This window comes from Petaurus breviceps, unplaced genomic scaffold (assembly GCF_028583685.1).
Source record: "Petaurus breviceps papuanus isolate PSGF00001 unplaced genomic scaffold, PetGlider_PUasm1.0 187, whole genome shotgun sequence".
Taxonomy (NCBI): Eukaryota; Metazoa; Chordata; class Mammalia; order Diprotodontia; family Petauridae; genus Petaurus; species Petaurus breviceps.
Window position 1 is genome coordinate 2,818,447 of NW_027185799.1, and position 6,684 is coordinate 2,825,130.

Below are 6,684 nucleotides of genomic sequence, written 5' to 3' on the forward strand. Positions count from 1 at the left end.
CTTGACAATTAGAAAAATTTTTAAATATAATACTCTGTCCCAGGAAATAATTGGTTTCCACTCATTAGGACATTACTATCAAAGTCTGGATGATCATTTATTGAGTATGTTATAAAAAATATTCATATATGAGTTGGACTAGAAGGCTTTTGGGGTCCCTAGGATAGAGACTTGTTATTCTATGACTACAAGTATGCTGTACCTGGCTTTACTTTTCTGAATTGTCCATCATGCACCAGGAATCTCTTTATTTTTCAATATCACTTCAGTTCTAGAACTAACATAACATCATATCCTTTTCCCTGATATTCTTTGCTAATGGTGAGGGTAAAAAGCTATTGTATGTGAAGTATTGGAGTTATTATGAAGGAATAGAAATAACCCTGGGTTAGGCATCTGGAGGTACAGACAGACTTCAGTTACAGCTTTGCCATTGTGAATTATATGGTCCTGGTAATATCACTGAGGTTAAGACCTAAATATTGCCATCTTTAAAACAATGATGTGGAACTGCATGATTTCTATATAGCTTTTTGTTTCCATTTCAAATATTCTGAAAATGGAAGATTTTGGCTTTGTAGGCAGTCTTTACTTAATGTATGGGGAAAAAACAAACAAACATCACCATCTTTCTGATAATTGGAGCAAGAGATAGGTTCAAGAAACTACCTTAAACAGCACTGAGACCTACATTACTTGGAGTTTGGCAAGTGGTCCTGGTTGTCTATTTTTAAGTTATTGTGTAGAAGGGTTGTTTGTTTATTTGAGGGATGGACTGGATGACCTTTAATATTTCATCTAAAAAAGTCAGGAATTTTCTGATTTTGGCATTTTTAGTTTGAGCAAGTTTGTGGGAAACAGGCAAAAACTTGAGGACAGAAGAAACTATTGACATTGTGTGATCTCCCAGCTTTAGTTTTTACATTCCCTTATAGCATGAGTCACATGCATAAAACACTCATTTGTAGAAAAATAGGTAAGAAGAAAAAAGGGGAAAAGGCTCTTTACTGTAATTTTGACCACATTAAGTCTTACCTACTCACTATCTGAAAATCATGCTTTTTTTCCCCCAAGTTGTACAGGCTGACTTTGTTAGCCAAAGGCATCCTTGGCTCCTTAGGTGCCCTTGGCGGGGTGGGTTCGCTTCCTCTTCACCACCCCTGGTTTCTAGCTCCTAAGGATGGTGCTGGCCTGGCGCAGAGCAGACATGCTTAGATCTTTGCGGTATTTATTCTTTCGGATGATGTTTTCAGACGCTGCTGAGCGTGGCCCGGGCAGTTTATTGACTGTGGTTCTCACCTAGGAAGTGCCAGGATTCCTCTGACCTGCCCTCCGCTTCAGCACCACCACGATGCCCTTGCTGTCAGCGGCAGGTTCTATGCCCACCGTCTTCCGCTGGATCAGTCTGTAGTAGCAGAACGAGTTTCCGGCCTTGAAGTTGCTGGGCTCGGAGCTGTGCTTCTGCTTATCGCGCTTGATGAGGAAGCTGGAGCAGTTCCGAAGGTCCATCCAGTACAGGGGGACCGACACGGCAGGGGCTGCTCTCGCAGGGGCTCCCGGACACCGAAAGGGCCATTTATGCTTTTTTGGGGCTTTTTTTTTTTTAAGCTTTTACTGAATTCAGAAACTTGGAGGCTGGTATATTTTTAGAAAACCTTTTCCACTTCTTCACATACTCTACTATAACTTCATTCTATAAAACAGAAACTGGCTTCCATTCCACTCTCCAATGGAGGGAATAATTAGAAGCCACAAAGCAATAGGGCACACAGGCTATGACATCCAAAGGTCCCATCTCAGGACTTAGAATCCCAAGCTATGCTCTAGGACCAAGCACCTGAAAATATGCTAGATTATGGAGTAAATCAAAGTTCTTTTTGTATAGCAAGACTAAAATGTTTTGTAATCTAGTCAAATGCAAGAGCTGTGCAAACACCATTTATATCTCTGCCTTTAAATTGTGTACACAAGGTTTTTGCTGCGTTATGGGTTGAATGACAACAAAATAGTTTCCATTTCTTAAGTTTGATTTTCATTTTACTTTTTTCTGTGTTTAGAACAGGAAATAAACTTTAGATTTTCTGATAGCTTATTTTATTTTTATTAATCAATCAACTAGAATTCATTTAGAGGCTATAAGTGTCCGCTGCTCTGCTTGGTATTGGGGAAGTAAAGACCTAGATGGAATAAAAGGGGTTACATTTTATTGAGGGGGAAAATATGTACCTAAGTTGGTAAAAGCAAAAGAGCTATAAAATATTTTCAAAATGATTAGGGGACTGAAAGTTTCTAGAACCTGGTTGGTGAGTGGAGGTCTGGAGAAGTCTCATGTAGAACATGCCACTTGAGCTGGATCTTGAAGTAGGTTAAGGTTTCTAAGCTACTAAGCAAAGGAGGGAATGGATTCTGTCGTGAGGAATAGTCACTGCCAAAGCATAGAAATAGGAAATGAAGGGTTGTTGTGTATGAAGGACAATAAGATCAGTTTGACTGATCCTTAGGGAGTGTGAAGGGGAGCATTATGAAAAAAAAGATTGGGAAATTAGACTGGGGTCAGGTTATGAAGGGTTTTGAATTCCAAAAGGAGGAATTTGTATTTTATTATAGAAGTAATAAGTCACTCTTTTAGTAAGAAGTCACCAGTTTAGTTAGAAGATAGCACTGGTAAGATACAAACTTTCAGAAGAATATCTGATGAAAATAAACTGTTTTGTGTAATTTTAATTTAGTGATTACTAAATAAGGTATAAATAATTATGCAAAGATGTTTCTTGTTGATCAATTTTGAACTTTTGTGATTCTGTAATCTTAATTGGCTAGATAATTCTCCCAGCAAATCATAGTCCAGCCATAACCTTTTGTCTTGTGGAATTCTTATCCATGTTTCATGGAAGTCTTCCATAAAGAATATATGTCCTCTGTTAGAGGCATTATTCTTTTTCCTACCTGAAGATATATTTTCTCCTTTTGAGGGAATTGAGGAAATTAGGACAATTAAGTGGTTACTTGTGGGAATTGAGTGAACCACACTGACTCCATCTTGTGACTCAATTCTGGAGCTAGCTTAGTTCCCTTTCTATTAAATTATGGATCTAGTCGAAATTCTGTCTTGTAAAAAAAAAAAAAAACTTGTTCAATTGTGGAAATTGAGAGAAAACCTTATTTCATTATTTGAACCTAGCCTTGCATGACTGGAAAATTTGACCCCCTCTACATCTGATTAAAGCCTCTTAACTGAAGACCTGAATTATGCTGACCAGAATCCCAATGTGATGATTGACACATGAGTTTTTCTCAGTTACACATCTTAAGCAACCCATATGTCTTATATGAAATTGGTTTCAATGATTTATTTTTTTCTTGTTCCTTTGATTATTTACAGACACTCAAGTGAAGTGGGGCACCTCTTTTTCTGAATTCTGGAAATTGTAACTCTTTGCTTTCACCCTCTGAACTTAGAATGTCCCTGATCTTTCATCCAATCAAATAATCTAATATTGTGTTCTTTCCTTTTAATTAACCATTCTTATTTGATTAATTGTTTATAATTTATGAAATATGTCTGCCCCTATGTTCAGGGTCAAAGCTGAGGGAGGCAACTGGTCCCAATTTGGTGGGTAATTGCCATTGATTACTTCATAAATTGATATACTCAGAAGTTCAAATATTTGTTCTCTCAGTCATTTCATCTTTCATCCGCCAGTTTTTGGTGAGTTCAACCAAGTCAAGTCAGTACTCTAAACCCTGGTCAACAGTTTGCCAGAGAAACTTTCTAGAGTACTCTGTTTAATCTTTCACCAAGGGACTTTTTCCAAGGAGGACTGCCTACAGATGTCTGACTCTTGCTCTCAACCTCTATTTCTTCCAAACTCAGTAACATTTAGGACATAATTTAGATTGTTTGCCTCAGGGATTGGGATGGTTTGGGTTTAAATTGTTTACTCCAGGGATTGGGGTGATTTAGGAATAAGATTAAGTTTTAATTTTCAAGTTTTCTCTAAGGGATGGTAAAGGAAGATGGATTCCAGTAGCAGCAAGATACCTGTGGATTCCTCCTTGAACAGATTTGGTAGCATGGGACCAGGGTATGCTCCCAATAGTTACGGGAATGACTAAACAGTGCACAATTGAATCATGTGACACCTGACATAAGTCTACGGGAGATTCAACTGATAATTTGTTTTTGCTCACTTCTCCCCATTTGGCTCTTTTCATTGTAGAGCATTTAAAAAATAATACTAGAAAATATGTATCTTATCTGTGTTTTTGTTTCTTTATAAAATGTAAGAAAATATTTGTTTTGTGTCATATTTAGTGTTGTTTGTAGATTACATTACCTTGAAAAATGTCTAAAAGGAAAATGCAGCCAGCCAGGAAAACTGCTAAAACCTACAGCCAAAGAGTTTAGTATTCTGGGAAAGATTAATGAAGTTACATACTTCAGGTAGTTGTCCCAGTAAGCAGGACTAACTTCCACTTTAGGCTTTCAGTGGGAGATTAGGTTAAAAGTAACTGGATCTGGGGAATTGAAGGGATGAGGATAGTGAGTGGTTAATTGTGGGAAATGTGCAAACCACAAGGATTCCATCTTGTAACTCAATATTGGAGCTATGTCAGTTTGCTTTCTATTAAATTATGAATCTAGGGGCGGCCAGGTAGCACAGCGAGTAAGAGCACCGGCTTCAGTGTTGAGAAGACCTGGAGATCGAATCCCGGGCTCAGACACTTAGCACCCACCCAGAACACCTGGCCGTGTAACCTTGAACAAGTTACTTAACCCTGATTGCTTAGGGGCAGCCAGGTGGCTCAGCGAGTAAGAGCACCGGCTCCAGTGTTGGGATGATATGGATCAAATCCAGGCCCAGATACTCAGCACCACACCCAGAAATAATTGGCCGTGTAACCTTGAGCAAGTTACTTAACCCCGATTGCTTTAAAAAAATAAATAAATAAATTATTAATCTAGTCCAAATTCTGTCTTGTGAGAAAACTTTATTCAATTGTGAGAATTGGTAGAAAAACCTTATTGTATTTTTCGAGCCTAGTCTTGTATGACTGGGAAAGTGGTTCACCTCTACCTGTTGTTTAGAGATCTTTAACTAAGGACCTAGGGCAGTAGAGCAGTTCAGTAGATACAGTGCTGGATCTGAATTAAGGAAGACTCATTTTCCTGAGTACAAATCTTTGCCTCAGATACTTACTGTATGACCCTGAGCAAGTCATTTAACCATGTTTACTTCAGTTCTTCATCTATAAAATGAGCTGGAGTAGGAAATGATAGAGTACTTTAGTATCTTTACCAAGAAATAATCCCAAATGAGGTCACAAAGAATCAGACCTTATTTGAACAATTGAACAACAGCAAACTAAGGACCTAGGTTATGTTGACCAAAAATCCAGTCAGATCTGAAGATTGATGCAAGTTTTCTCACAATTATATATCTCAAGCAACCCATATGTCTTATCTGAAAACTGGCCCTATACTGATCAATCATTCATTGTTTCTCTGTTCCTTTGATTGTATGTAGACACTTACGGCAAGTGGGATATCTTTTTTATGAATTCAGAGAATTACACCTATTTGTTTTACCTCTTTCAATTTGAAATTTCCCTAATCTTTCATCCAATCTAATTACCTCATGTTGTACTGTTTACTTTTAATTAATTGGTCTTAGTTGATTATTTTTCCTACATAAAAGTCTGGTCCTGTTTATTGTCCAATTGCCATGAATTGCTTAATAAATTACCATGCAACCTTTGTTTCCTCAGTCATTTCATTTTCACCTGCCATACTTGTGTTTTCCTTCTATGGTCTCTCATTCTTGTTACAAGTCCAATACACCTCCTATTCTTTACATGCATATTCTCAGCAATATATTTTGTGCTACATTTTGCTTTCAAAAAGAGGCAATCTTGTGTAGTGAAAAGAGAGCTGTCCTTGGTACAACAAGAACCTTTGTTCAAGTCTGACTTATACTGATTGTTTGACACAGGGAACGTCATACTTCTCAGTGTTTGAGTCTCCTCTCTAAGAATGTAAGTTTTAGAGGAACTACTCTGACTCACATTGGTAGAGGGAGTTACCTATAGCCATGAAAAATTGATTCTGTTCCTTATCACTATACTTTTTCCTTCCAGTCATTATTGGTAACATTCTGAACCTTTGTGTGTCAGTGATATATATGTAACAGGCACAAGTTAGGGGGAGAAGGTACAATATTTCTCACAATGTCTGTGTCATTATATAAAGGCAGGGCAAAGGAAAGGAAGGACTGTATTTACCAAGATTTCTGGGCCCTCAGTGTAAGCACTACTTGGGGGAACAAGAATTCCCAATCTTCCGGGGCATACATGTCAATACCACAGGTAAATAGTGTTGGGTGACTGAGGAAAGAGAACAGTGAGTTAGACAATGTCATAGTCAATGCTGGGTTTATGGACCTCAAAAGAGGAGGATTTCTTAGAAGCAGCAGTGGTGGTAGCAATGCTGTTGCTGTTGTTGTTGTTGTGTTTGCTGTTTCTTGTTCCTTTTGCTGTTGCTGGATTTGATACAGAAAATTCTGCCTAGAGAAAAGTGAGGGCATGTGGACTAGCAAATGGTGACCATGCCTTGGAAAAATGATGAGTGCCTAAGGCAAAGCAAGCCAGAAATTTTATAGACACTGGGATCAATCAGCTTGGCAG

General features: G+C 38.1%; 1 pseudogene; it reads right to left on the minus strand.

The window, feature by feature from the left end:
• Positions 1 to 1,116: 1,116 nt before the first annotated feature.
• LOC138163138 (large ribosomal subunit protein eL28 pseudogene) lies at positions 1,117 to 6,142 on the minus strand (annotated as a pseudogene).
• Between the last annotated feature and the right edge of the window lie 542 nt (positions 6,143 to 6,684).